This window comes from Parasteatoda tepidariorum, chromosome 4, assembly GCF_982258835.1.
Source record: "Parasteatoda tepidariorum strain Cologne lab strain chromosome 4, Ptep-v5.0, whole genome shotgun sequence".
Lineage (NCBI taxonomy): Eukaryota > Metazoa > Arthropoda > Arachnida > Araneae > Theridiidae > Parasteatoda > Parasteatoda tepidariorum.
Window position 1 is genome coordinate 85,983,954 of NC_141758.1, and position 26,889 is coordinate 86,010,842.

Below are 26,889 nucleotides of genomic sequence, written 5' to 3' on the forward strand. Positions count from 1 at the left end.
TTCAAATCGTCAACATAAAGTGAGCCATGAACTGTAGATGGTAGTATGTTTAAGATGAGAGAAATATGTACAATGAAAAGTATGACACTTAAAACACTGCCCTGTGGTACACCTTCAGATTGGATAAAAACATCAGATAGCGTATTGCACACTTTGACCCGGAAATATCTACGACTTAAAAAGTTTTTGATAAAAATCGGTAGATGACCACGGAGACCCATGTCGAATAAAACTTTTAGAATGCCGTAACGCCATGTCCGATCGTAAGCTTTCTCAATATCGAAGAAGATAGAGACTAAATGACTTCGTCGGACAAAGGCATTACGTATACGCGATTCTAAAGAAACTATATTATCCAGTGTTGATCTGCCTCTACGGAAACCACTTTGAAAATCTGGAATAAGTTTGTTTTTCTCGAGAAAATAAATGAGGCGAGAGTTAACCATGCGTTCAAATACCTTGCCGAGGCAACTCGTTAATGCTATCGGGCGATAATTAATTGGCTCCGTCGGGTCTTTACCAGGTTTCAATATTGGTATGACAATAGCCAGTCGCCAACTTGATGGGTATGTTTGCTCGGTCCATAATCTGTTAAAGAGTAACAGCACATTCTGCAAAGATGCAGAAGTCAAGTGACGAAGCATTCGGTATGATATACCATCAAAGCCGGGACTGGTATTGGGAGCTCTAGCCAGTGCTCTCTGTAATTCTTCAAATGTAAAATTACTATTGTACCGAAACCGCTGTCGAGTCGCAAACTGCAGATTAAGTCTTTCAGTCACACGTTTGTGAGCTTGGAAAACTGGGCTGTAGTTTTCAATGCTGGAGACGGTAGCAAACGTTTCACCCAAGATGTTACTCACATCTACAGGGTCAGAGTACGTGGTACCGTTTCTATCAAATACCGGAAGATGGAATTCACGGTAGATACCATTTGCTCTCTTGACCCTCGCCCAGACTTGTCTGGTAGATGTTGTAGATGTGATGGATGAAACATAGCGAGACCAAGAGTCTCTCTGGCTTTGGCGCCGAGTCCTGCGTGCAAGTGCTCGAGCTCGTTTAAAGGCTACGAGGTGGTCTGTCGATGGATACCTGCGAAAGATATTCCAAAGTCTCTGTTGTTCTTTGTGAGCTGCGGAGCATTCAGCATTCCACCAAGGCTTCCGATGCCTAGGGAGAGAAGTTGATGTTTTTGGAATGCTGGTTTCTGCAGCATTGATGATTCTTGAAGTAACAGTTTCAACAACAGTTTCAATATTGTCATTTAAAACCATTTCATTTGTTATTTCAGCAAGTTGTGTGAAAAGGTTCCAATCCGCTCGATGATATATAAAAACAGATGGTCTGGGAGTAATATTAAAAGTAGATGAGTATGAAACTATGATAGGAAAATGGTCACTATTATGAAGATCATCATCAACTGAAAATTGTGAGAATGGTAAAAGTGTAGGTGAACATAAAGCCAGGTCAATGCAGTGAAAAGTACGAGTTGGTGCGTGAAAATAAGTGTCCTCACCTTGATTCAGTAGGCAGAGGCTATGATCTAGGATGATTGTTTTGACCAACGTTAAGATGTGAGTGAAGAGTATTTACCAAATTTGGTGCGGATAGGTAAATTGAGACATCCAGGAAAAAAGATGAATGGGCTTTATCGCTGTAGCGTATATCAAAGTCACTTTCCAATTTCAACAACATGTCTTTGCAACCAGGACTGTCAAAGACTACTGTGTGTGCGTGAAAACCTTCTTTTCTGCTCTTTACAAAAAAGTGACCCTCGCCTTTTGTTAGGTATTTAGTAGAAAAAGCTGTGATTTGTCCAAGCCATGCTCCCAAAGAATGTCCAGTAATTGACAGATTCAAATTAACAGATTGTTTTTGATTGAGTTTTTCCAGTTCGATCGCAATATTATCGGCAAAAGAAACCGCAGAGCTCATTTGAGAAGTGTATTCAGTCGATAAAATACCCTCATAATCAGTCCAAAGATCATTCACGCTCTTTGGATTTGTGCCTTTGTGTGCAATTACAACTTGTTGGTGATCGGGATTCCAGTATGCTGCTCCAAAATAACCGTCTTCTTGGTTTTTTCCAGTTGTCAATAAATCCCAACCTTGTTCTAATGATTCTAAATATTCTCCTTCTTTATAAACTCTAGATGAGAATTCTGCTAACAGATAATCACTAGGATAAATACATCTATCAAGGATAATTGGTCTAGCATGCCTGCTATTTATGTGTGATAGAATTGTCGATTTGAAATTTTTGTTACTTAATTCTAAATGAGTTACTTTTAATTTTTCACAGTAGGGAAAGGCCATTTTTTTTGTCTGAACTTAATCATCTCTTGCATTGAAAAAACTCTTTTTAAGCTTTATTGCCTTCTTTAATAAGTCCAAGTAAGTTATTTCACTTCATAATTCAATGTTTACCTAAAAAATAACCGTTTATTATTATCAAAACCAACTTTAATTTACTAATAAAGATAAAGATACAACTTTTTTTTACAAATATGCCTTTGTGCTCTATTGTTAAAAAGAACAATGTAATTTCTTAGTGATTGAGTGGCTTGACAACTACTGCACTTTCATTGAACTAGAACTATCTTGAACTAGAACTTGTACATGAACTATCAACGCTGTAATAGAATTTCAGAAAACTGCTAAAAAAATTAATTAAAAAAAAAGTGTTTTATTTTGCAATATATTCTAAAAATTGGAAAATATGAATCTCAATATTAAAACTTTTGGCCAATAGGTTGATTTTTCTTTTGCACGGCAGTGCACGAGATTTATATACGATTTATCTAGAAACTTTTTTATGGTTTTTTTTAAAAAAATTGCAACAATCTTAGCGAATTTATTTGAGAGCAAAATTCTGGTATGGTTTTCGTTTAGTATTATAATGATATTTCTGGTAAATTTTTTTTTTATATATTTCTTATTAATAAAATCAAAATATATGGTATTTAAAATATTCATTAGTAAATTTTTCAGGAAATTCTGATTTATTAGCATAAAAAAACAAACCTGAAAAGTAAATTTAACTACATATATTTATAAACTGAATAGAATTTTTTGGAATATTTAATTAGCTAAATACTAAACTAATAATACTAATGATGCTAGTTAACAAAATAATACTAAATAATTTTAACTACACATATTTTTTCAGAATCATTACTGTAGCGCTTCGGTTTAAATTACTGAGTTTCTTGGTGTTCCCATAGAACAGAAGGAAAACACGGTTGACTTTGTCATATTCTGGTAGTTTAAACCATACTTTTTCTCTCATTGCAATTTATTCTAATCGTAAATACCGTAAATCAGGAAAATGTTTCACGTAAAAATGATTTTTCTTTTAAAATATACTCAAACCGTTGAAGCATTTTCTCTTACTATCACCAATATATATTTTGTATGAAACATTACATATTTATTATAACCACCCTATGAAACGGGCGGTGACGTGTGTGTGGTTGAAGTCGTATTCTTGACCATGTATGAAGCTACTGAAAAACAAGAAACGCACCCTTTGACTTAAATTCGCTTGGTGCACCAACCAGGCCAGCTGGTATTTGCAAGTGGCAATGTAACCAGTAACATAACTTTGTGGTTCAATAAAGCGCACTATCCCTAAAAAGAATAAAGCGCACTAATCAGTCATGGGAGTCAATACCAAATTACATATACTGGTCAATTACCAAATTACATATATAATTTATAATTTATCGATCTTCTAACGGGAAATCTTAAGAAAATATTTCTAGCGTCCATGAAAATAATAGTTATAAATCCTTGTTTAATTTTACCAAAAGTTCAAGTAACCTGATTTTGTTAAAGTAATAAAATGCATTTGATCCAATATGATAACACAAATTTAGTAAAAATACTCACTTGTATTTAACAGAAAACGAGAAAGATCACCAGTTTGATGGCTTGACTTAGTGGAGAAAGATTTTCCTGTTAACTGCAGATAGGACCAGATGGCGGAAACTACGCTGCAAAGCCTTGTTATATAACAGGCTGTAGTCCTTCGAAAGAAGAAGATGCCAGTGAATTTCGAGAAAAAAGCATTTGAAAAATTTAGTATGACACTTCATATACGAGTTATATTTCTCTTTGTTAATGGCACAGCTGCCAGGTAATAGGGACTGCACATCTAACTATGAGACAATTGGTGTTGAATTTGCTCATGGGATAACTTTATTTTTTTTAATCTGTCATTTTGAGATAAGTATTAAATAAATATTTAAAAAACTTTATAATGTTATTATAAAATCCTCTCTGTAAACTTTTCCCTTTTTTGAGTTAAGTGGGGGTGATAAGAGGGGGAGAATTGAAATTCTCCTAGACAGTAAAATTTGTTTCCTATATATTGATTTTCATGGAATTCTCACTCTGAAGAATTTTTTCACGCCGAAACGATCGGACTAATAGTTTGGAAGTTATAAAGGATTTTTATATGCAAAAATAAAAATTTGTAATACTCCATGTTTACGAACATGATAGTGATATCTAAACAAGAGAATCATTGCTTTCAATGTATTTTTTCACGTTGAATTAACACGAACTGAATTAACACTTTACGCGAATCAATTGAACAAATAGTCTAAAAGTTGAAAGTGCCTTTATGTAATTAAAGTACTATATTTGACATGACTTATGTATGTCTTTTACTTTGCTTTGAACATGAAAAGGTTCAATTTCAGGTGAAAATTTTAATAATAACCACAACAAAGCTTTTTTTTTAAAAGTACCTTCAGTAATATTATATAACACCCTTTTTTCTATAATTATTTGACTAATTAAGAAATAAGTATAAATAGTTTTTCAGTAATTAATCCATATCACTAATTAGTCCAGAAACTTTGACTTAAATAAGAATATTATTAATGAAATAAGGCAAATATCTTTAAACAAAAGAATAATACATAATACTTTTAACGGGACAATCTGCTTAACAATCCTGCTGAAGAAGCCAAAATGATTGAGAGGTAAGAGTGAGCGTCGGTGAGCGAAGCGAGTAGGTGACATAACATTGCCCAAAGTGACATATCGCTGGTTTAAAACTAAAACGACACATCTGCAAACGTGTAATGCCTGCAGATGTGTCGTTTTATTTTTGAACCAGCGATATATCCAAAACAGTCACTTCTTTCTTAGATATCATTCAAATTGACAAAAAAAAACATTTAAAAAGGAAAGTCCTTTTAACTATATAACCAATCTACTGGACTACAACAATGACTTTTTTCATTGAAATTCTTGCAATTAGATTATTTTGAATATTAAATTTATGTAAAAACACTAGCGGTTAAATATACTTTTTACAAGGCTGGGATAGCCTGGTCGGTAGGGCGCTGGGCCCATATCCGAAGCTTCGTGGGTTCGAACACCGCCGGCCGAAGACTCCCCGTGTAGTTGGTGACTGATGCACGTTAAAATTCTGTCGAATAGCAAAGTCCACCATGTTCCCATAACAAATCAATACCTCTAGGGGATTGGAGATCGATCGTTCTCTGATTCAGATCAAAATTACGATCTGCAGATGAGTGAATGGTTGTATGAATGGGTTCGACTTATAAACAGGTGTGACGTATGATGCGCCAGAAGTTGAATTCCTGGCCATAGATGGCGCCACTGAAAAACAAGAATCACACACTCTGCCTTAAATTTGCGCAGTTCTACCAAGTAGGCTTGCCTGTGTGGCAAGTGGCGTTAGAACCAACCAACCAATACTTTATTCATTCTTATTACACTTCTTTTGATATTTTAAATTGTGTCGAACTGACAGATAGTTTCACGCCATTTTGCAACGGCAGACACTATCTGTCTATCTCAAGCAAAGTAATAGCTTTCATTGATGACACCATAAAACAAAATCAAAGTTAAAACAATCTTAAATCTGCATAATAATTTTCCTTTGCTTTAAGGATTTGAAAGATTTTAAAATAAGAGTAAGGAATATGAAAAAAGAGTGTCATTTAACCTCTGCGTTTATTGAATGAAGCGTAACTTTTAGAATAAGGATTTGGTAATTTATAGTATGCTTGATTTTTACCTAGAATAATACGATGCAGATTTATTTCATTATGACATGGCTGATGAACAGTTAGAACAAGACCTGATTCATTTTTCAGGTTAGGCAAAGAAGCACTTTCACTATGCATTATGATCTAATAAGAAAAATATGAAATGAAATGCTAAATCTACGATTAGGTAAAAGAATGATACATTTCATAGACAGATAATGAATGAAAAACAACAGATAACAGACAGTCTTATTGCATTGATGGGGTTATTTACGTCAAGCCTTTGCAAATTTAAAAAATAAAAACTATATTCTTTTGTAATCAACATTGGTTGTACTGATTATAAATATTTCATTAATCTATAAATTTAATTGTTACGTCATAAATGAAGGATGGTGAAGGAGAAGGTACAAAGTGACAATTTCTAAACCAATTTCCTACAAAACCAATTATCTTATCACAATTTAAATTGAAAAGCAAGAGAACCTTGATTTGCTTTCTGTGGTTCGCAATAAGCATAACCTGCTTATTGCAGCAAAAAACTCTGTTTTTTCCTCGCTTCTGACAACAGTTTTTTAATGAGTTAGATACTTGACATTTGTGAATTTATTGAAATTTACAGGATACGTTCTTCATTTTAAATTATTAAAAACCTGCTTTTATTTTCATTTTATTTTTATTTCTTTCCAAATTTTTCTTTAATTTTTAGAGAAACACACGATTAGCAAGTGACAATACTTTTTGTGAAGTGATACTAATCATTATTTTATGTTTATTTGTTATGTTTATATGTTTATTATTATTTCATGTTTATGACAATTGGTGTTCGATTTGCGCATGGGATAATTTTCTTTTCTTTGTCTGATGTTTTGCGATAAGTATTAAATAAATATTTAGAAAGCTTTATTGTGTTATTATAAATGATATCTGAAAGCTCCTCTCTGTAAACTTTTCCCTTTTTCGAGTTAAGTGGGGGTGATACGATGGGGAGAATTGAAATTATCCTAGACAGTAAAATTTGCTTCTGATGTATTTTTTTCTATTTAATTGTCACACCAATGTATTTTCTCAGGCCGATACTGATTGATTGATTGATTGAATGTGGGGTTTAGTGGCACAAGGTCCAAAAATGGACATACTGCGCCAAACACACGGTTTTAAAAACAGATTAAGAGGTTAAGTAAAGCACACGTATGAAATCAGATATAGTGAAAATTCTAAAACAATGTTGTAAAGTTACATACATTAAAATCAATAAAACTGCATGTCAATAAAACGGTAAATTTACTAATCAAATGCAAATCAATAAAACGGTAAATTTACTAAAACACTAAATAGTATAAAACAATTATATACAACTTAAAATTCCAATAGCGCGTAAAAATGCAAAGATGTTAGGATGGTGATTTTTATCTAACAAGTCTTTTATATATAAAATCGTGCTTCCAAAGAAGGTAAGGCGTTGTTGGTTAAAACATGGGCAAGCGATTAAAATATGATGAATTGAAAGTGAAACGTTACAAGTATCGCATCGAGGAGGCGGTTCTCCGAACAGCAAGTGAAGATGAGTCAGCCGAGTATGTCCTATACGTAGACGGGTGAGCTTGACATCTGCTCCGCGCAATTGCAACACAGGCCAAGGTTCTAGCGAGGATTTAATTGTGTGCAGTTTATTTTCAATTTGTAAATCCCAGTGTTGTTGCCACAAGGACATAGTAAACTGTCGTATGTAATTCTTCATGTCAGAAATTGGGACTGATAGTGTTAATGGAGTTGCAGCAGATCGGGCAGCAGAGTCAGCCATGTCATTACCTGAAATACCAACATGGCTGGGAATCCAACAAAATAAAATGTTAAAACCACTTTTATGAAGACTAACTAGCAGATGTTTAATGATACATAAAATAGGGTGAGCTTCGTTGTTTACATGATTATTCAGCTGACGTAAAACACTTAGGCTGTCAGAGTAAATGCAAAACTTTCGTGCGGCCAGTGATGAGATAAGTCTTAGAGCTATGAGAATGGCCACAGCTTCGGCAGTAACTACAGAACATATGGCAGGTATGATATAACTGTATGTTCGATCAGCTATAATGATTCCACATCCAACATGCCCTGGAGATTTTGACCCATCCGTAAAAACAGAAACATACTCATGACGATGAGAGATGAATAGCTGAATATACACGCTAGGAGATATACTGGATTTTTTGTATGAAGCAAATGGAGAATAAAAGTGATATGATGGGATAATCCAAGGTTTGTTAAGAAAGTGATCGGTTGATTGAGATGGTGATTCGCAAAAATTGAATGTCTGAATAACTGTACGCATACGAGCATTAAAAGGAGGTGTGTATGAGGGTCGCGCATCATATAATCGTCGTAAGCTTAATGGAATAACCTCCTGTCGAAGAGGATGAGATTTAGATGACATAACACGAAAGTAAAATGTAAGACAGAGCTGCATACGTCGAAAATAGAGAGATGATAAATTACATATACTATATAAACTTTCGACTGGGGACGTTCGAAATGCGCCGCTACAGATTCGCATTGCAGTATGATGCACTGCATCTAACAGCTTCAAATTTGACGCAGTTGCAGTGCCATAGACTGCACAAGCATAATCAATGCGTGATAATATCAACGCTTTGTAGATTCTAATTAGGGCGGTGCGATCCGCACACCAGAAAGTGTTTGAGAGAACACGTAGGACAGGGGTGGCGAACCTTTGTACACCAACGTGCCATTTTTTCCAAAAAATTCTTTAATGAGGTCATAGACGTGCCGTCAAATAATTTTGACTTCATGATTATTGGGAAAATAGTAATACTAAATACTATCAACTCAAAACTCTTTATTTACATTGAAAAAAAATACATTTGCTATGTCTTAAAACAACTTAAAGTAACATCAGTGTGACTTCTGTTGTTGCAGATTAGATGACAAATAACTTATAATAGGTTGTAAGATGTTAGTTTAAGCAGGACTGTTAATTTTTTTTGCTAATTTTTTATTGTTAACTTGTTTTTTTATGGTTATTATTGTTTTTTTAGCATTAATTGTTAATTTTTCTATTAATTGTTCATTATTTTGTTTGTTTTTTGTGAATTTTAATTTAATTGTTACATATGCTTCATATTGTAATAACAATTTTGCAATAACAATTCATAGTGTAATGACAGTTGTGATCTGTTTCGTGCCCAAAATATTGTGTCTCGTGCCATAAATGGCACGCGTGCCATTGGTTCGCCATCCCTGACGTAGGACATTTATAGTTTTTTCACAGCGTTTTCTAAGATAACGAATATGGGGCAGGAAAGTGAGTTTGCTGTCAAGAATTACGCCTAAATATTTTGTCTCCGACACAATAGGTATATTAACGTTATGAATAGAAATAACTGGATCATTGTGTAATCTGCGCAATCGACAAAAATGTATGCAAGAACTTTTTGTGGGTGAAAGTGTGTGACCATTTTGTTCACACCATTTTGAAATCTTATTGACGGCCAGCTGAAGTTGACGCTCAATTACGCGCATATCAGAGCCAGAACATGAAACATTTAGATCGTCCACATAAAGTGAGCCAAATACATGAGGTGGTAGTATGTTTAAAATGAGTGAAACATGAGTCAGGCCGATACTATCGGACTAAAAGTTTAGAAGTTATAAAAGTTTCTTATATATAAAAAGTAAAAACTTTTAATTGTACTAAGTTACACATATGATATTGTTATCTAAACAAGTGAAGAATTATTTTCATTGAATTTTTCACTTTGAATTGAATGAGACTTTACACAAATCAATCGAGAAAAAGTTTTTAAGATGGAAGTACTTTTATGTACTTAAAGTACTTATTTGAGATGACTAATGTATGTTTATTACTTTGCTTTGAATTTTCTCATGAAAATTCTCAGAAAAAAATTTAGAAATTTGAAGAACATAATAGGACTAATAGTTTTTTTTCATAATGCACTTAATTAAAAAATAGTACTTTTTTTACGCATAGTAACCACATCAAAGCTTTTTATAAAAGTACCTTCAGTATTAATATAAACACTTTTTTTGCCATAACTAACTGGAGAATTTAAAAATATTTTTAAAATGTTTTTCAACAGTTAATCCAAATTATTAATTAATCAGAAAAAGATCACTTAAATAAGAATATTATTAATAAAATATTTCAAATAATGTTAAAAAGTAGAATAATACATAATACTTTTCACTCGACAATCTGCTTAACGATCCTACTTAAGAAGGCAGAAAGATTGAGAAGTAGGAGTGAGTGCCGGTGAGCGAAGCGAGTAGGTGATATAATATTGTCCAAAGTGACACATATTACTTTAAATGGAAAGCTGCAAACACTAAATATCCAAAATAGTCACTTCTCTAGTAAATATCAATCAAAATTGACTAAAAACATTCGAAAAGGAAAATCCTTACAAATGTATAACCAATCTACTGAAATACAATAATGATTTTTTCATTGAAATTCAAGATAGTGGATTATTTTGAATATTAAATTTATGCAAAAAATCTAATGGTTAAGCATGCCTTGTACATCCTTGTTACACTTCTTTTGACATTATAAGTTGTTTTGAAATCACAGATAGTTTCACGCCATTTTGTAACGGCAGACACTATCTGTCTATCTTTAACACAGTAATAGCTTCCATTGATATCACCATAAAACAAAAACAAAATTCAAACAATCTTAAATTTGAATAATAATTTTCTTTTACTGTAAGTAAGGGACACGAAAAAAAGCAATTTATAAAAAATTGTATATAGTAGAAGTAAAAAAAGTAGTTATATAGTAGTAAAAAAAAGTAAGTACTCCTTGTTTATTGAGTGAAACGTGACTCTTAGAATAAGGAGTTAGTAAACTTAATTTTTACCTGGAATAATATGATGTAGACTTAATTCATTATGACATGGCTGACGGACAGTTAGAACAAGGCCTGATGCATTTGTCAGGTTAGGCAAAGAAGCACTTTCACTATGTATTGAGATCTAATATGAAAAATATGAAATGAAATGCTAATTATCCGATTAGGTAAAAGAATGACACATTTCAAAGACTGATAATAAATAGAAAACAACAGATAACTGACAGTTTGATTGCAATAATGGGATTTTTTACGTCATGACTTTGCAAAGGTGAAAAACGAAAATGATATTCATTTGTAATCAACATTGGTTGAACTGATTATAAATATTTCATTAATCTATAAATTTAAGTGTTACATCTTAAATGAAGAGTGGTGTGGAAGAAGGTACAAATTGACAACTTCTAAACCTATTTCCTACAAAACCAATTATTTTGTAACAATTTCCATAAAATGACAGAAAACTTTGATTTGCATACTGTGGTTTCCAATATGCAGGTTACAAAACAGAAAACTCAGTTTTTTCCTAGCTTTTTCCGGTTTTTTAATGAGTTCGATGCTTGGCATTTATAAATTTGTTGAAATTTGCAGGATACTTTCTTCATATTATATTATCAAAAACTAACTTTACCAGCTGTTAATAGTTGAATTAACTGCATATTGTTGATTTTCGTTTCTTTTATTTTATTTTCTGCATTAGTTTATGCATCTAAGTTGTATAGTTTTTGCGAAGAAAAACAAAATGTAAGGCAAAGGTAAATACCCGAAACAACTGTAACATTGGCAGCTTCAATTACGATTTTTACGATGGGTATCCACTTTATATACCCCAAAGAATACTTAAAACTACTTGAGGTAATGGAACACCTGCCAAAATAACTATGGAGCTATCCTCGTCATTCTAGGTATAAAGTTTTATGTACATAATTCTACAGCTAACACATGAATAATTAAATAAGCACTTAAATTAGATCAAATTATGAAAAGTCAGGAATACTCAATATCAATAAATGTTCGAAATACTCTAATACAAGTGATTTTACATTCCCCCATTACATTCTCCCATTACATTTTCCTTCCACTTCAAAGTATTGCTATGCCTGGATGACAAACATATTCTAACTTAGTTTCACTTTCTAATTTTTTTTTACTTCATTTTAATGTTAGTAATTTCATCTATTAAGAAACAGATATTTGTTTACGGAAAATTGGATAAAATTATTTTTAAAAAGACATCGACGCAAAACGATTTCTAAAATTAAAAAAGGAGAGAGAAGAGCCAGTTTTATTGCATATTTCAATATTTGAAGTGCCATCATTAAATATGATTGGTGTACATAGTTTGTTTTAGAACACTTTTCAGGTGTTATTAAAATTTTAAAATATATTAATAAATGTCCATAACTAGCAGAATGCCCGTTCTTCGAACGGAGTAAAATAAGAGTAAATAAATCAGCACATATTAATCAACACTACAAGATCATGCACTCAACTAGAAAGAATACACGAATACATATAAAATTGAACAGACACTATTAATAGTTCAAATAATTCAAATTGTGGTTTAATTCTTCTTATTTGTTACCCTTCTTTGTGATTACCATTTTCCTTGTGATTGCGTGATTTCCTAAATTAAGCGAAGCACGCTTTAGAAGTTCAGCATATCAAAATATGATGAACTATAGTTAATATTATTCGATACGAAAATGATGCCACCGATCATTATAGACACCTCAATTTTCTACATTTATTTCGCTCTTTTGTACTGTAGTAGTTTTATTTTTGTTTTTTAGTTCAACTACTGTTGATTTTAAATTATTTTATTCTACAGAAAATCGTATCGACAGCTTTTTTATAAAATAATAAGTACAGATAATTTAAGAAATACTAATTTGATGACCCCTCACTTGTTATTGATATTGATGATTGAGATAACCGGACACAACAAATAGAAGATGTCTAAACTAACTTCAATTCCCTTACTTATCCACTGATAATCCAATAATGATCAATCAGTTAGATAGCAGCATATATATATATATATATATATATATATATATATATATATATATATATATATATATATATTAAATACGTCAATAAGAAAATTTATTAAATAAGTCAATACGTTTGTTTTAATTAAATAGCGCTATCAGATAGTTATCACCAAAGGTGTTGTCTTTGAAATATTTGAAAAAGCAGGTTAAATTATGAAACCAAGGAGAGAAAAAAAATTTAAAAGTTTTCCCGACTGACTGATTTAATTGTTTGATTGATTTTTAGGATGCTGAGGGGGCCAACATTGTGAACTGTTCTAGCTTCTGTTTGCTAGGACAAATGGTTCTTTTATAGCAAGACAAACACAAGCAAAGATAAACATTTTTGAGCAGCGGATACTCCTATAGGATAGAGAATACGTTTCTTCATGAATTGACCCAGGTTCAAATAACAGTGGTGATACAAATTCTGTTTTTGGTTCGCACCAACCACAGTGCTGACGTAATATATCCTCAGTGGTTGACAGATTATAGGTCAGAATCCCCTTGCCATCGGCCCCTAATCATGGAAGGTTTTCCTGGTTTTCCTTTCCGTGTAACGCAAATGCGAGTTAGTTCCATCGAAAAGTCAGCCACGAAGGCTAGTTTGTGCCAATGCGTGACCAGAAGTTGCATTCTAGGTAGATTTCAAAATTACAAGGTTACGGAATTGAACATTGATAGTCATAAATTCAGAATTGGATCGGTTCTTCAACGCTGGTTATAAAATAAAACACTGACAAACTCATACTTTTATTTTTTAAGATGTACTAAATGAAGTTTAAATTCTCCAGATTAAAGTATTTAAAAAATAGTGAGTTTAATTTTTACCTCGAGAAGTCTAAGGCAGATCTTTTACGAAGAGATATGAATGGTGGATAGTTATAGACAACAAATAATCTTTCACATATTTTGCAGCTTAAAAAAGAAAAGAAGAAAATCTACCACTACGTACAGAATGCCAGGCTAAAAATGATAGAATAAAGCACTGAACGCTTTCATGAGATAAGTTTACAGCTGATAACTAAAACAAAATATCAGATAAAATACGAGTCATTTCATTGAAAATGAAAGTGTGAAGGTCTCAAAAACTAATATTTTTTATGATTTATATTGTCCCTACCATTAAATAAAGTGCAAAGTATGTATTAATCTCCGTATATTAATTAATTTTCAAAAAAAAAATGTCGAATTTCATTTGAATAAATATTTAATAACATTAAATTGCAGCGATTTTAACAGCTTATTGAATTCATGTTATTTTAAAGCTTCAAAATTGTATGTTAATACATAAAATTTTGACTAATGTTTTCAAATGTATTGTAATTTTAACTAATGTTTCGAAACTAATGTTTTGAACTGCCGATGAGGTGGCCGAGCGGTCAGCGTGCCTGACTGTGAATTTAATGGTTGCGGGTTTGAATCCCACTCAGAGCATGGGCGTTTCTCTCTTTGGGTGTTATTCTCTGTTGCGGAATTTGTCTTATAAACGGGTAACTGTGATGGCGTGGGCAATACTGCTCGTCTTCGTGACATAGGTTTACGGATGCCCACCAAGTATCGTTAAATGAGCAACACTTTCGGCAACTTGCGAGGAATGTTTTGAAAAAAAAATGCTTTGAACTACAATCCTAAACAAACTATTTTTTTTTTATACGTTCTGTTATTTTCCGATGCTTTTTTCCGTAATTATTTTTTACAATGTTGAATTTGCCTTTTGAACCTCGCAACAGTTCAATCATCTCTTGCAATGGAAAAACTTTTTTTTTGCCTTATTACCTTCCTCAATAAGTCCAAACAAGTTATTCCAGATAAGAACTCAAGGTTTACCTAACGAAATGGCCGTTAATTATTATTAAAACCATCTTTAATTCACTAATAAACATAAAGAAACAGTTATTTTACTAATACAACTTCGTTCAATCGAAAAAATAATGTAATGGCGTAGTGATAGAGTGGCTTGACACATATTTTACTTCAATTGCTAGAACTATCAACGTTATGATATAATTTTAAAAGACTGCTAAAAAATTGATTTTTGTAAAATTTACTTTGCAATATTTTAAAAAATGGAAAATATATCTAAAATCGTTTTCGTTAAATTTTTTTGCGTGTTGGTTGATTTTTCTTTTGCACAGCTGTACACGAGATTTATCTACGAAATACTTAGAAAAAAAATTTATAAATTTATTTTTAAAAATTCAAACAATCTTTCTTAATTTATTCAAGAACAATTTTCTGGTATGATTTCCGTTCAGTACAATAATGATAATGGTATTTTTAGTTAAAGCAATGGTCAAAAGTATCATGATAAAATGTAATTTTTATACATTTACCAACTTTTATCACACATTATAAAACCATATTTTATTGTTAATTTTTCAAAATCATTACTGTAGTTTCTTCGTTTAAAGTTACTGAGTTTTTTGGTGTTCCCATAGAGAAAGAAACACGGTAAACTTTATCATATTCTGGTAATTTTAACCATACTTTCTCTCTCAGTACACTTTATTTAGATCCTAAATACCGCAAATCAGGAAAATGTTCCTCTTTAAAAGTATTTTTCCTTTAAAATATACTCAAGTCATTGAAGCATTTTCTCCTACTATCTCCAATATATATTTTGTTCGAAATATCAAATATTTATCATAACCGCCCTATGAAACGGGCTGTGACGTGTGTGTGGTTGAAGCCATATTATTGAATATATATGGAGCCACTGAAAAAGAAGAAGCAAACCTTTTGGCTCAAACTCGCTTGGTTTCACCAACCAGGCCAGCTGGCATTGGCAAGTGGCAATAGAAACAATAACATACCTTAGTGGTTTTATAAAGCGCACTATCCCTAAAAATAATAAGCGCACTAATCAGTCATGGGAGTTAATGCTGATTGATTACCAAATTACATGAAAATAATTTATCGATCTTCTAACGGAAAATCTTAAGAAAAATATTTGGAGCAGTCCATGTAAATAAAAACTGGAAATTCTTGTTTAACTTTACCAAAAGTTAAAGTAACCTGATTTTGTTAAAGTAATAAAATACATTAGATTATGAAGCCTCGGGCATCTATTCCGATATGATAATACAAATGCAGTAAAAAAGCTCACTTTTATTTTCTCCACGGAGACCAAAAATGAGGAAGATCATCAGTTTGATGGCTTGACTTATTGGAGAAAGATTTTGTCTGTTATAATATCTGCAGATAGGACAAGATGGCGGAATTTTCACAGGAAAGCCTCGGTATATAACATACTGTAGTGCTTCGAAAGAAGAAGATGACAGTGAATTTCGAGAAAAACACACTTTTACAACAAACGAAAAATTAAGTATGATACTTAATATACATTGTTCTTTGTTAATGGTGCACCTGTCAAGCAATATGGACTACACGTCTAACTATGAGACGTTCGATTTGCGCACGGGATAACTTTATTTTCTTATCTGGTATTTTGCGATAAATATTTAATAAGTATATACAAAGCTATTTTATGTTATTACAAATGATATCTAAAAAGCTCCTCTCTGTAAATTTTTCCCTTATTCGAGTTAGGTGGGGTTGATAAGAGAGGGGGGGGGGGTTGAAATTATCCTAGACAGTAAAATTTGCTTTCAATGTATTATTTCGCATTGAATTGTCACACCGATGTATTTTCTCACGCCGGAACGATCGGGCTAGAAGTTTAGAAGTTATAAATGTTTGTTATATCAAAAAGTTAAAATTTGTAATTGCACAAATTTACACACATGATATTGGTACATAAATAAGTGAAGCATTATTTTCAATGTATTTTTTCACGTTGAATTAAATGAGACTATGCCGAATTAATCGAGCAAATAGTTCAAAAGTTGAAAGTGCCTTAATGTAATTAAAGTATGTACTATTTTTGGCATGACTTATGCATGTCTTTTACTTTGCTTTGAACATTAAAAGGTGCAATTTCTGCTGATGAAAACTTTAAAAAAAATTTGATAAATATGAAAGAGATTAAATTTGAGATAATAGGCTTGATAGTTCTTTTCATAATACGCGTAATTCAAAACTAGTACTTTTTTTACTATAAATAACTGGAGTAATTTGAAAAAAGTTTAAATCGTTTCTCAATAATTAATCCAAATCTATAATTAATCCGTAAACTTTGAGTTAAATAAGAATATTATTATTTAAAAAAGGCAAATAGTTTTAAAAAGTATAGAAAAATACATAAGACTTTTAACGGGACAATCTGCTTAACAATCCTGCTTAAAAAGCCAAATTGATTGAGAAGTAAGAGTGAGTAACGGTGAGCGAAACAAGTAAGGGGCATAACGTTGTCTAAAATAACACATATCGCTTTAAATAGATATTTGCATGCACAAAATTGCAACTATATAACCAATCTACTGGACTACAATAATAACTTTTTTCATTGAAATTCAGGATATTAGATTATTTCGATAATTAAATTTATGCAAAAATCTAACGATTAAACATACTTTAAACATCCTAATTACACTTCTTTTTACATTATAAGTTGTTTTGAAATCGCAGATAGTTTCACGCCATTTTCGGAAGGCATTATCTGTCTACCTTAAAAACAGTAATAGCTTTCATTCATGACACTATAAAACAGAAACAAAGTTCAAACAATCTTAAATTTGAATAATAATTTTCTTTTAAATTAAGATTTCGAAAGATTTAAAAATAAAAGTAAGGAATATGAAGAAAAAAAGTCATTTAACCTCTGTGTTTATTGAATGAAGCTTAACTTTAAGAATAAGGATGTCGTAATTTATAGTAAATTTATTTTTTGCCTGGAATAAGACGATGCAGATTTATTTTATTCAGACATGGTTAATGGGCAGTTAAAACAAGACCTGATACATTTTTCAGGTTAGGCAAAGAAGCACTTTCACTATGTATTGAGACCCAATAAGAAAAGTATGAAATGAAACGCTAAATGTTCGATTAGGTAAAAGAATGATAAATTTCAATGACTCAATGTCGATAAATTTCGATTTCATGGAAAATCAATTATCTTATCAGAATTTGAATAAAAACAGAGAGAACTTTGACTTATTGCACACTGTGGTTTGCAATAAGCAAGTAATTCTACTAAAAACTCTGTTTTTTCCTAGCTTAAGAGACAGCTTTTTAATAAGTTAGATTCTTGGCATTTATGAATTATTTGAAATTTACAGAATACTTTCTTTATGTTAAACTATTAAAAATATGTTTTTATTTTTATTTTATTTACTTATTATTTTTTTTGAGGAGATAGGCAAAAGGAAGGGGTAAACTCTGCTACCTAGACAAGTGGCATATTCGTTAGATGTACTATTTAGTCTGATTCGAATCAAACTTCACCCACGTCGATATAAGTAATAAATCAGAAGTTATAAAAAATTTTATGAGTAAATTTTACTATACTTTGCATGGCAGATCTTATGAAATTCTTAGAATCGATCGAATGAAATAAAACCAAATCGAGAAGTTTTTTCTTATTAACAGTTTCATATATATTTAATATTTTATTTGGGACATATTTACAGTTTTTAAAAAAACAACTTCTTTACTATACTCAAACCAATAGTAAGACAGAAAATAAAAATCAGTTAATAGTCGTAGTTATGTTTAATCATTGGTACCTTTAATCTTTTCTTCGAGTAATGGAATAGAGGTTTTAAAATTTTTCAAGGTTCTTCTTTCATTTATATTTTTTTTACAGCTAACTAACTAACGCAGAATTGGATGCATTGATTTAAGAGTAGTGACATATTGTTTTCAATGTACTCTTTTACACTTAATCGCATAAAACATCAACCAAGTCCGCAGAACGTTAGGAATAGTTAGAAAGTTATTAAAGAAATTTATAAAGGAAAAGTACTGTTTGGTGCTTATGCATAATAACTCCTAAATACAATATTTAAAATTCAAATTTGGACAATCTTAGATAAATCAGCTAAAAATGACAATCTATCAATCATTAAAATAATTTTGAGAAAAATAAGAAATTTTTAATTATAATTGAGATCGAGAATAAATTTTAGCAAAAAAAAAGTAACTTGAAAAAAAAACTACAAAAATAACCAATTCCGATTTTTAGAGATTTTATTTCACATATTAATTCACTTTTACAAAATATATAATGGCATTTGTTACAATGAAAAACAGTAATGTGAAAAATTAACAGGGATAATAAACTACGAAAAATAAACGTTATAACAATAGTTATAACAATAAATTTAAAATATTTTTCATACAAAGCAAAACTCGAGTTTTTCTCTAAATAAACACCTTAAGTACTATCAAAATAATTAGTATTGTAAAATTATGAAGAAAAATATCATGAACAAATTTGTGAACAAGATATGATTAAACTCATCCTGTCTAATCTAACTATAAATATTTTTCATATTCCTTTATCTTAGTTCTCAGAGAGCTATTGGATTTTTATGGTACGTTATTTGCTATCTATTGCTTTAAAAGAAGAGTTTTAAATTTTATCTGAAACATAAATAAAAAGAAGTATAACTAAATAGATTAGTGTGTCTCTCTACTTGTCCAAGGCGTACTGGAAAGATACTCATTATGTATCGATAAACATCAATACCGTTATATGTATACCATCCCTTTAACGGTAGCCATGTTCGCTATTATGTTGGTTTTAAAAGTTAACGTAACACCATATAGGACTCTATTGAAGTCTTTGGCAAAAAATTAGTTCGTAAGTATAACAAAATAATTTCTGAAATGTTGCAATGAATGCAATATTGAGTTTTTTAATTGCATATAAGTTTTTGTACACTAATAATTTTTGAATATATTTATAAAAACAAATGTATGTAACAAATATATGTAACAAACATATGTAAAAAATGTAACAAATTACGATTAGTTTTTCAATTCATTTAATTTCTTAAGAGACATGAGATGATTGATGATTAAGATACAAAACTCGTGTTAAAACTTTAATCATTTGGTAATATTTAAAGAAAAATGTGTCAAATACAAGAATAATATGCTAAAAGAAACGATAAAAGAAACATATACCCCTCTTCTATAAGATGATCAATTGTCTCAGTTGACATTTATAGTTATGCCTCGCAAAGTGATCAACTAACAGAAGTTTCACTGTTATGATAAGTATAGGTATTTCAGAATAAGTATTTCATTAGAATTTTGTGTTTTTTAAAAACTCAAAAAACTACCTTATGAGATTAAACCAACACGATACATAATTATATTTAATAACAACACTAATAATAACATAAACAGTAGTATTAATAATATCAACTTGAATAAATAACAACGTAAAATAATACAGTATATTAACTGATACCTCTTCTCCTCAAATTTTGATGTTTTTATTGCACATGTTGAAATCAACATTGCGATTTGAGTTTTACAATGTAGCTCACGCTACTCGGTAATAATAGTTTCTAAAATAGTTAAAATCAATATGTTTGTTTTAACATAACATAATTCATACATAAATGTTTGATACTAATTGCGCAAATAGCAATGAAATTTTTACTTTTAGAAGAAGTACTTCAAATAATTTTTTTTTATTACTCTAAATTTTTTTACATACCTTTTTCGGAACCGAATTGTAAAGCGCTATTTATAAAATCATTTTATTTCAAAATAACATATTAATAAGGAATTTAATGCTTTCTTCAAACAAATGCTTTCTAAAAATTTAATGCTTTCTAAAACAAATAAATAAAGATATCAATTTTTTTTCTATTTAACTTTAGAAGTCACATTTAAATATCGCTATTCATTATTAGTATAAAGTATATTTAAGGAAATTAAATTCTAAAATTTAACTTCTATTTTTGTTTTAAATTTTTAAAAATATTTAAATGTTTTTCAAATTTTATTCCCAGTTTCCATCTTTAATTCGTTAATTTATTTTTCTGTACTTATTGTAGAAAAAATGAACATTTTTAGTGCTTCTCGTTTTGTTGTTATCTACTTTAAATCGAAATTAAAAACGAAAGAAAACTTCGCTCCAAGGACATTATTACATTGCCTTGTAGTCAAAGCATACGTACTTTTAGAATCCTAGTAGAAAATGAAGTGTACAAAAAAATATAAGCATCGAGTTGAAAGTTTTATTTCAAGAACAAACAAAATCATATCGAAATCTAATGAATCAAAACTTCGGAAGATAGAACGCAATAATTCAAAACAGTCAAATGATAAAAATTGGAGGCGTTACAATCATCGCTTTTCTGATAAGTCTCTTTTTACCAAACTGTCATTTAAAAAACAATTATTTTTTTAATTTATTCCTTTTCTTAATAAATAAAAGTAAGAAATATAGTCGGCAATCTTTTTACACCATAATTATAACTTGATTTTAGAAGATAATCTATTGTTAGACTTTCCCACTAGATCTGTCTAAAACACTATTACAGAAATGCAAAATCATTGCATGGATGAGAAATTAAACATTGATGAAAGCCCAGTCCAACGGTAAATGAACTTTCGCTACTGATTACATCAATATCAGCGCCATTCGCACTTAAAAACTCGCATATTCTCTGATTTCTAGCATAAAAAAAGGTGTTCTTCCGAAATAATCTTTAGCTTTAACTTCAGCGCCTTCTCTTATTAAAAGCTCGACAACCTCATCCTCTCCATTCATAGCAGCTCTATGCAGAGGTGTATAACCTTCACTACTTTTAGCATTTATATTGGCACGTTTTGCAATTAAAAGCTCGAATGCATTCTTACTGGTAGTAAAAAACAAAGGTGTTTCATCACGATTACTTTTAGCTTCTATATCTGCTCCTTCTATAATAAGAAGTTCTACAATCTCATCATTTCCATTCTTAACAGCGCTGTGCAGAGGTGTATAACCTTCATTACTCTTAGCATTTATATCAGCGCTTTTTGAAATTAAAAGCTCGAATGCTTTCTTAGTTTCAACTGAAAATAGAGGAGTTTCACAATCCTCATAACTTTTAGCTTCAACATCAGCACCTTCTTTTATTAAAAGATCGACAATCTCATCCTCTCCATTCATAACAGCGTTGTGCAGAGGTGTATAACCTTCGCTACTTTTAGCATTTATATTAGCACCTTTTGCAATTAAAAGCTCGAATGCCTTCTTAGAGTCAACTGAAAATAGAGGCGTCTCATCATCATAACCTTTAGCTTCAACATCAGCACCTTTTTTATTAAAAATTCAACAACTTCATCCTTACGGTGCTGAACGGCATAGTGCAAGGGTGTTTTTAAAGACTTATTTTTAGCTTGAATATCGGCACCCCGTTTTATTAAAAAATCAGCAACTTCTTCATCTGCAGCATAATGAAGAGGAGTACACCCATGTTCATCAACAACATTGATAAAATATCTTTTATTTTCTAAGAGATTCTCTAAAATCTTTACTAAACTTTTTTTTGCCGCCACGTGTAATAAAGTCTTTTTAGGATTTTCAGCATCGTAAGTTTCAAGGTTTTTTATTGCTTCACACATGTCACAAGCATTCGCACCTTTTCTTAAGAGTAATTCACCGGTTTCCCAACGACAGTCTTTATCTGCATATCTTAAAGGACTCCAACCAAGTAGCTGATCTTTAACATCTACTCTAAATTCGTGATTCAACAAAGTTTTAACCAAATAAAAATTTCCATATGCAGCTGCTAAGTGCAGTGCTGTTCTTCCTACTTTATCTGCAGCGTTAATGAAATCTTTTGCTTTTTCAGCATTTAATAATAATTGTTCCACCTTTTCTCTATCATTGTTTAAAACTGCAATATGCATCTTACATGTATGCATTTCAGCAGTTACCATTTGATCGAAAAGAAGCGATAAGTTATGCTTTTTTCTATAAACCTGATGGCAAAAAATTTTAGTCACTTCTTTTCTTTCTATGTTCTTGGAGAAATAAATTGCAGCAAAATATTCAGCAAAACTGTAGTGAATAAATATTGGTTTGGCAGCAGCAATATGACTAATGAAACCTGAATTTTCTTCGCCTTCTTGTATCCGTTTCTTGAACAATTCTATCGTATCCAATTCTTCTACAACCATAAACTGATTTAAATCTTTGTCAACGAAAAATTCACATAAAGCTAACAAGGAAAAATTTTTCATGAAGGATGCAAATAGCACATCATACTCTGAACCTGATTTTGATAAATTCAATATCTGTTTTTCTGAAAGATGCCTTTTGTACTTGCTTTCAACAAAGGCTCTATATAAGCTCATCACATCTAGTTTTATCGATATATTTGATTCTTTATTGTTGGACAGATCACAAGAAGTCTTAAATTTTTCGTGAAAAGCTTCAGCCAGCATTTTTGTTTGTAATGGTATTCCTGTAAATTCCTAATTTTTTTCTGAGATGAGTATTGACAGAACTTGTAGTTCATTTTTGTAACTCTCTAAGTTCTCTTTGATGCTAAATCCCTGAATATTACACCAATAGTTTCTTATGAACGTCACCTGATCGTTTCTGGATAGTGGCCTTAGACTATATGAAAGTACACTTAATACATCTTCTAGTTCATTTTTCATGTGTGGACGAGTAGTTATCCAGAGTTTCTCTACTTTGGAATCTTTTACAGCTTTTAGTAGTTCAACAACTTTCTCTTTGTATCTAGGAACGATCTCATCAAATCCATCTAATAATATAGCGACTTTACTTAAGACATTCAGTCTATACTTAAATGAATCTTGCTCCAGAGGGGTGTTTAAGCCAGCTATGTCCATTATAAAGTTAAAAATTTCCTCCTCGTCTTTTATGAAGTCTTTATTTGCAAATATTTCTGTATAGTCATTCAAGTTAATTCTGACAACCCACAAAAAAGAATTTTTTTTTTTCATCTCTTGTGCTAATTTAGTCAGTACAGTTGATTTTCCCGCTCCAGATACTGCACTTATAATTACTATACGTCCATCTATGTCACGAAATTCAGTTAAATTTTCTGCATCTATATAATCACGTAATATTGATAGAGCACCTTGAGATTTTTGCCATACTAATTGGCTATCTACTTCTTTTAGCCAATGAATATTTAGATTTTTAGAATCTGCACTTTTGTCAGAAATCAACACTATGTCTTGCTCTCGATAAGGTCTGGTTTTTTGAATTTTACTGTTATAGGTTATGCACATTTTATTTTCATTTTTAATATCTTTCTTAATTGCAGGCTGATTAAAAATTCGATGGATGTAGTAGTTTTCAATATCCCCTAAATTAGAGAGGCTTTTTCCTATTTCTATCGTTTCTTTGTTTATGAGTTTCGATAATGTTCCTTCGTCTACTACATGCTTTGACTCCTCTGTTATTAATGTACTTAAAGTTGTCTTTTCACCTTGGAAATAAATTGTTTTATTTGAAAGTATTTTTTGTGAATCATCCGCTAAATCATAAAACTCTAAATTTGTGTTATCGTCCATTTCATAATAAAACTCTGCATTATCTCCTAAGAAATATTCTAAATCATTCTTCTCTCCTGAAAATAAAATAAACTTAAATTTCTGTTTATCTTTTAAAATATTCAATATTTTTAAAAAATAGTTAATTAATAATTTCTTATCTTCTTTCCAGAGATTGCTATCGCATTCCACAACAAATAAAATTAAAGCGTATTTATCTAATTGCTTCACAAATTCATTCAAAGCAAAAAACTGCTCTAAGTTTATAAGCTGCTTCAGACTTAAAAAAAAAGATTTCATTAGCTTCATAGACTAGTTTATTCTCCATTAGAAGCTTATGTAGTTTTTTGATTCCAACTACAGGATGCACTTTACAAATTATTTGCAAAAACTTCAAGTCAGCGTTATTTAAAAAATCAGCATATTCCATCGTTGTTTTCTTTAGTTCAATATATTCAATAGATTTAAGATACTTAAGAGACTGTTTTTCATACACTTTGATAAATACTTCCAAATTCTTTAATTTAGTTATCTCACTCTGAATATCTGGAAAAACAAATAAAATGTTTCTGACACAAATAATTAACTTTTGCAATTGTTTTTCCGTATTGTGTTTAACTATACCTCGCCCTGCTCCCTTTTTTATTGCAAGATCTTGCAGTATTTCTTCAATTTTGTCTTTACTTATCACTCCTCTTGATTTTTGATCTAGCAAAAGAAATAAGTCATCAGCGACAGAAAGCATCGAGTATTGCTTTAATCTGTGACAACTATCCAGAAATTCAAACTCCGATTGCATGAAAATATTAGCACTACATTCTCCTTTTTCCATCCTTCTTACTTGATAACGAAGAGTACAATAGTCGCTATCATCAGGAGGTGGATTATAACAGTTAGTACAATCAGCTAATTTATGAAAATGTTCATATTCGTTGGGGTTTGTTGAAAATATATAAAATATTTTTTTAACTATTATTCCACCTAATCCTTCTTTTACTAATGGCCAGTCTATGATCCTCATTATCTTTTCATTTGAATTGCATATTCCCTTGGAAGTAAATGCTTTTTTAATAATGCTCATATTGTGAGTTTCCATCGTGTATTGAAAAAAATCCCAACTAGATGATCTGTGGGATATATTTTCAATAAATACCCGATATAAGTTACCAACGTTAAGATGTGAGTGAAGAGTATTCACCAAATTAGGTGAGGATAGATAAATTGTGACATCCAAGAAAAAAGATGAATGGGCTTTACCGCTGTAGCGTACATCAAAATCACTTTCCATTTTCAATAACATGTCTTTGCAACCAGGACTATCGAAGACTACTGTATGCGCGTGAAAACTTTCTTTTCTGCTTTTTAAAAAAAAGCCACTCTCGCCTTTAGTTAGGTATTTAGTAGAAAACGCTGTAATTTGTCCAAGCCATGTTCCCAAAGAATGTCCAGTAATTGACAGTGTCAAATTGACTGATTGTTTTTTATTGATATTTTCCAGTTTGACCGCAATATTATCGGCAAAAGAAACCGCAGAACTCATTTGAGAAGTGTATTCATTCGATAAAATACCTTCATAATCAGTCCAAAGATCATTCACGCTCATCGGATTTGTGCCTTTGTGTGCAATAACAACTGGCTGATGTTCGGGATTCCATTATGCAGCACCAAAATGACCATCACCAGAGTTTTTTGCAGTTGTTAATAAAACCCATTTTTCTTTATCCACGAATATTCTTTTTTGTACTTCAGCCATGGATATCGTTTCGCCTTTATTATCCAGCTCAGTTTTCTTCCATATTTGTTCCATTGGACGTAAGCATTTTTCTTTCTCGTGATATACTCGAGATGAGAATTCTGCCAGCATATGATCACTTGGATAAATGTATCTATCAAGATGAATAATTCTTGCATAACTGTTATTCAGAGTTGATTGAATCGCAGATATAAAGTTTGCATTGTTCAGTTCTAAATCAATTCTTCTTAAGTTTTCACAATAGGGGAGTGCCATTTTCAACTTAGTGCAGTAATGATCTCTTACAGTATTATCCGTTTTTACCTAGAAAAGAATAATTTTTATCAGCTATAATGAGGGTACTAATACACAAATACAAAAACCAAATATATAGTTAAAGTTTTCGGGAGAGACCACTTTCTGATCCATAGTAAAATGGTCGTTCGTGGAAGTTGTTCTTTTTTACGGGTTACCTCCAGTGGTTTCAACATCTTATTGAAGATGAATTACTTAAAAAAATTAAATGGACCATTCAGGCTAACTTTTGAGCTAATGGTCGGATCTTCCCTTTCTAAGACGCAATCTAAATGGTTCAAGATTGCGACATCAAATATGCTATTTATTTAATGCAGACGGCATCTGAAATTATGAAATCAAACGCGAGAACGTACTTTCTCTGAATAAACATAACTCTTTTTTTACCGGGTTTGGATTTCAGATTAGCAAAATATAGGGGAGTAGCCTCAGGTCCAATCGCCATTAATTCGAAAATGAGAAGCGAATGAATTGTTCCCAACGGATAGTTAGGAACACAGGAAGAAATA

The 26,889-nt window shown here is 31.1% G+C and overlaps 1 long non-coding RNA gene across 1 annotated transcript; it reads right to left on the bottom strand.

Annotated features, from left to right (window-relative positions):
• Positions 1-3,330: 3,330 nt before the first annotated feature.
• On the bottom strand, positions 3,331-13,947 carry LOC147811881 (uncharacterized). Its single transcript, XR_015433167.1, has 3 exons — positions 13,786-13,947; positions 10,928-11,042; positions 3,331-4,028 (listed from the first exon to the last, which is right to left on the bottom strand). It is a non-coding gene; the product is annotated as an uncharacterized LOC147811881 (long non-coding RNA).
• Positions 13,948-26,889: the final 12,942 nt, after the last annotated feature.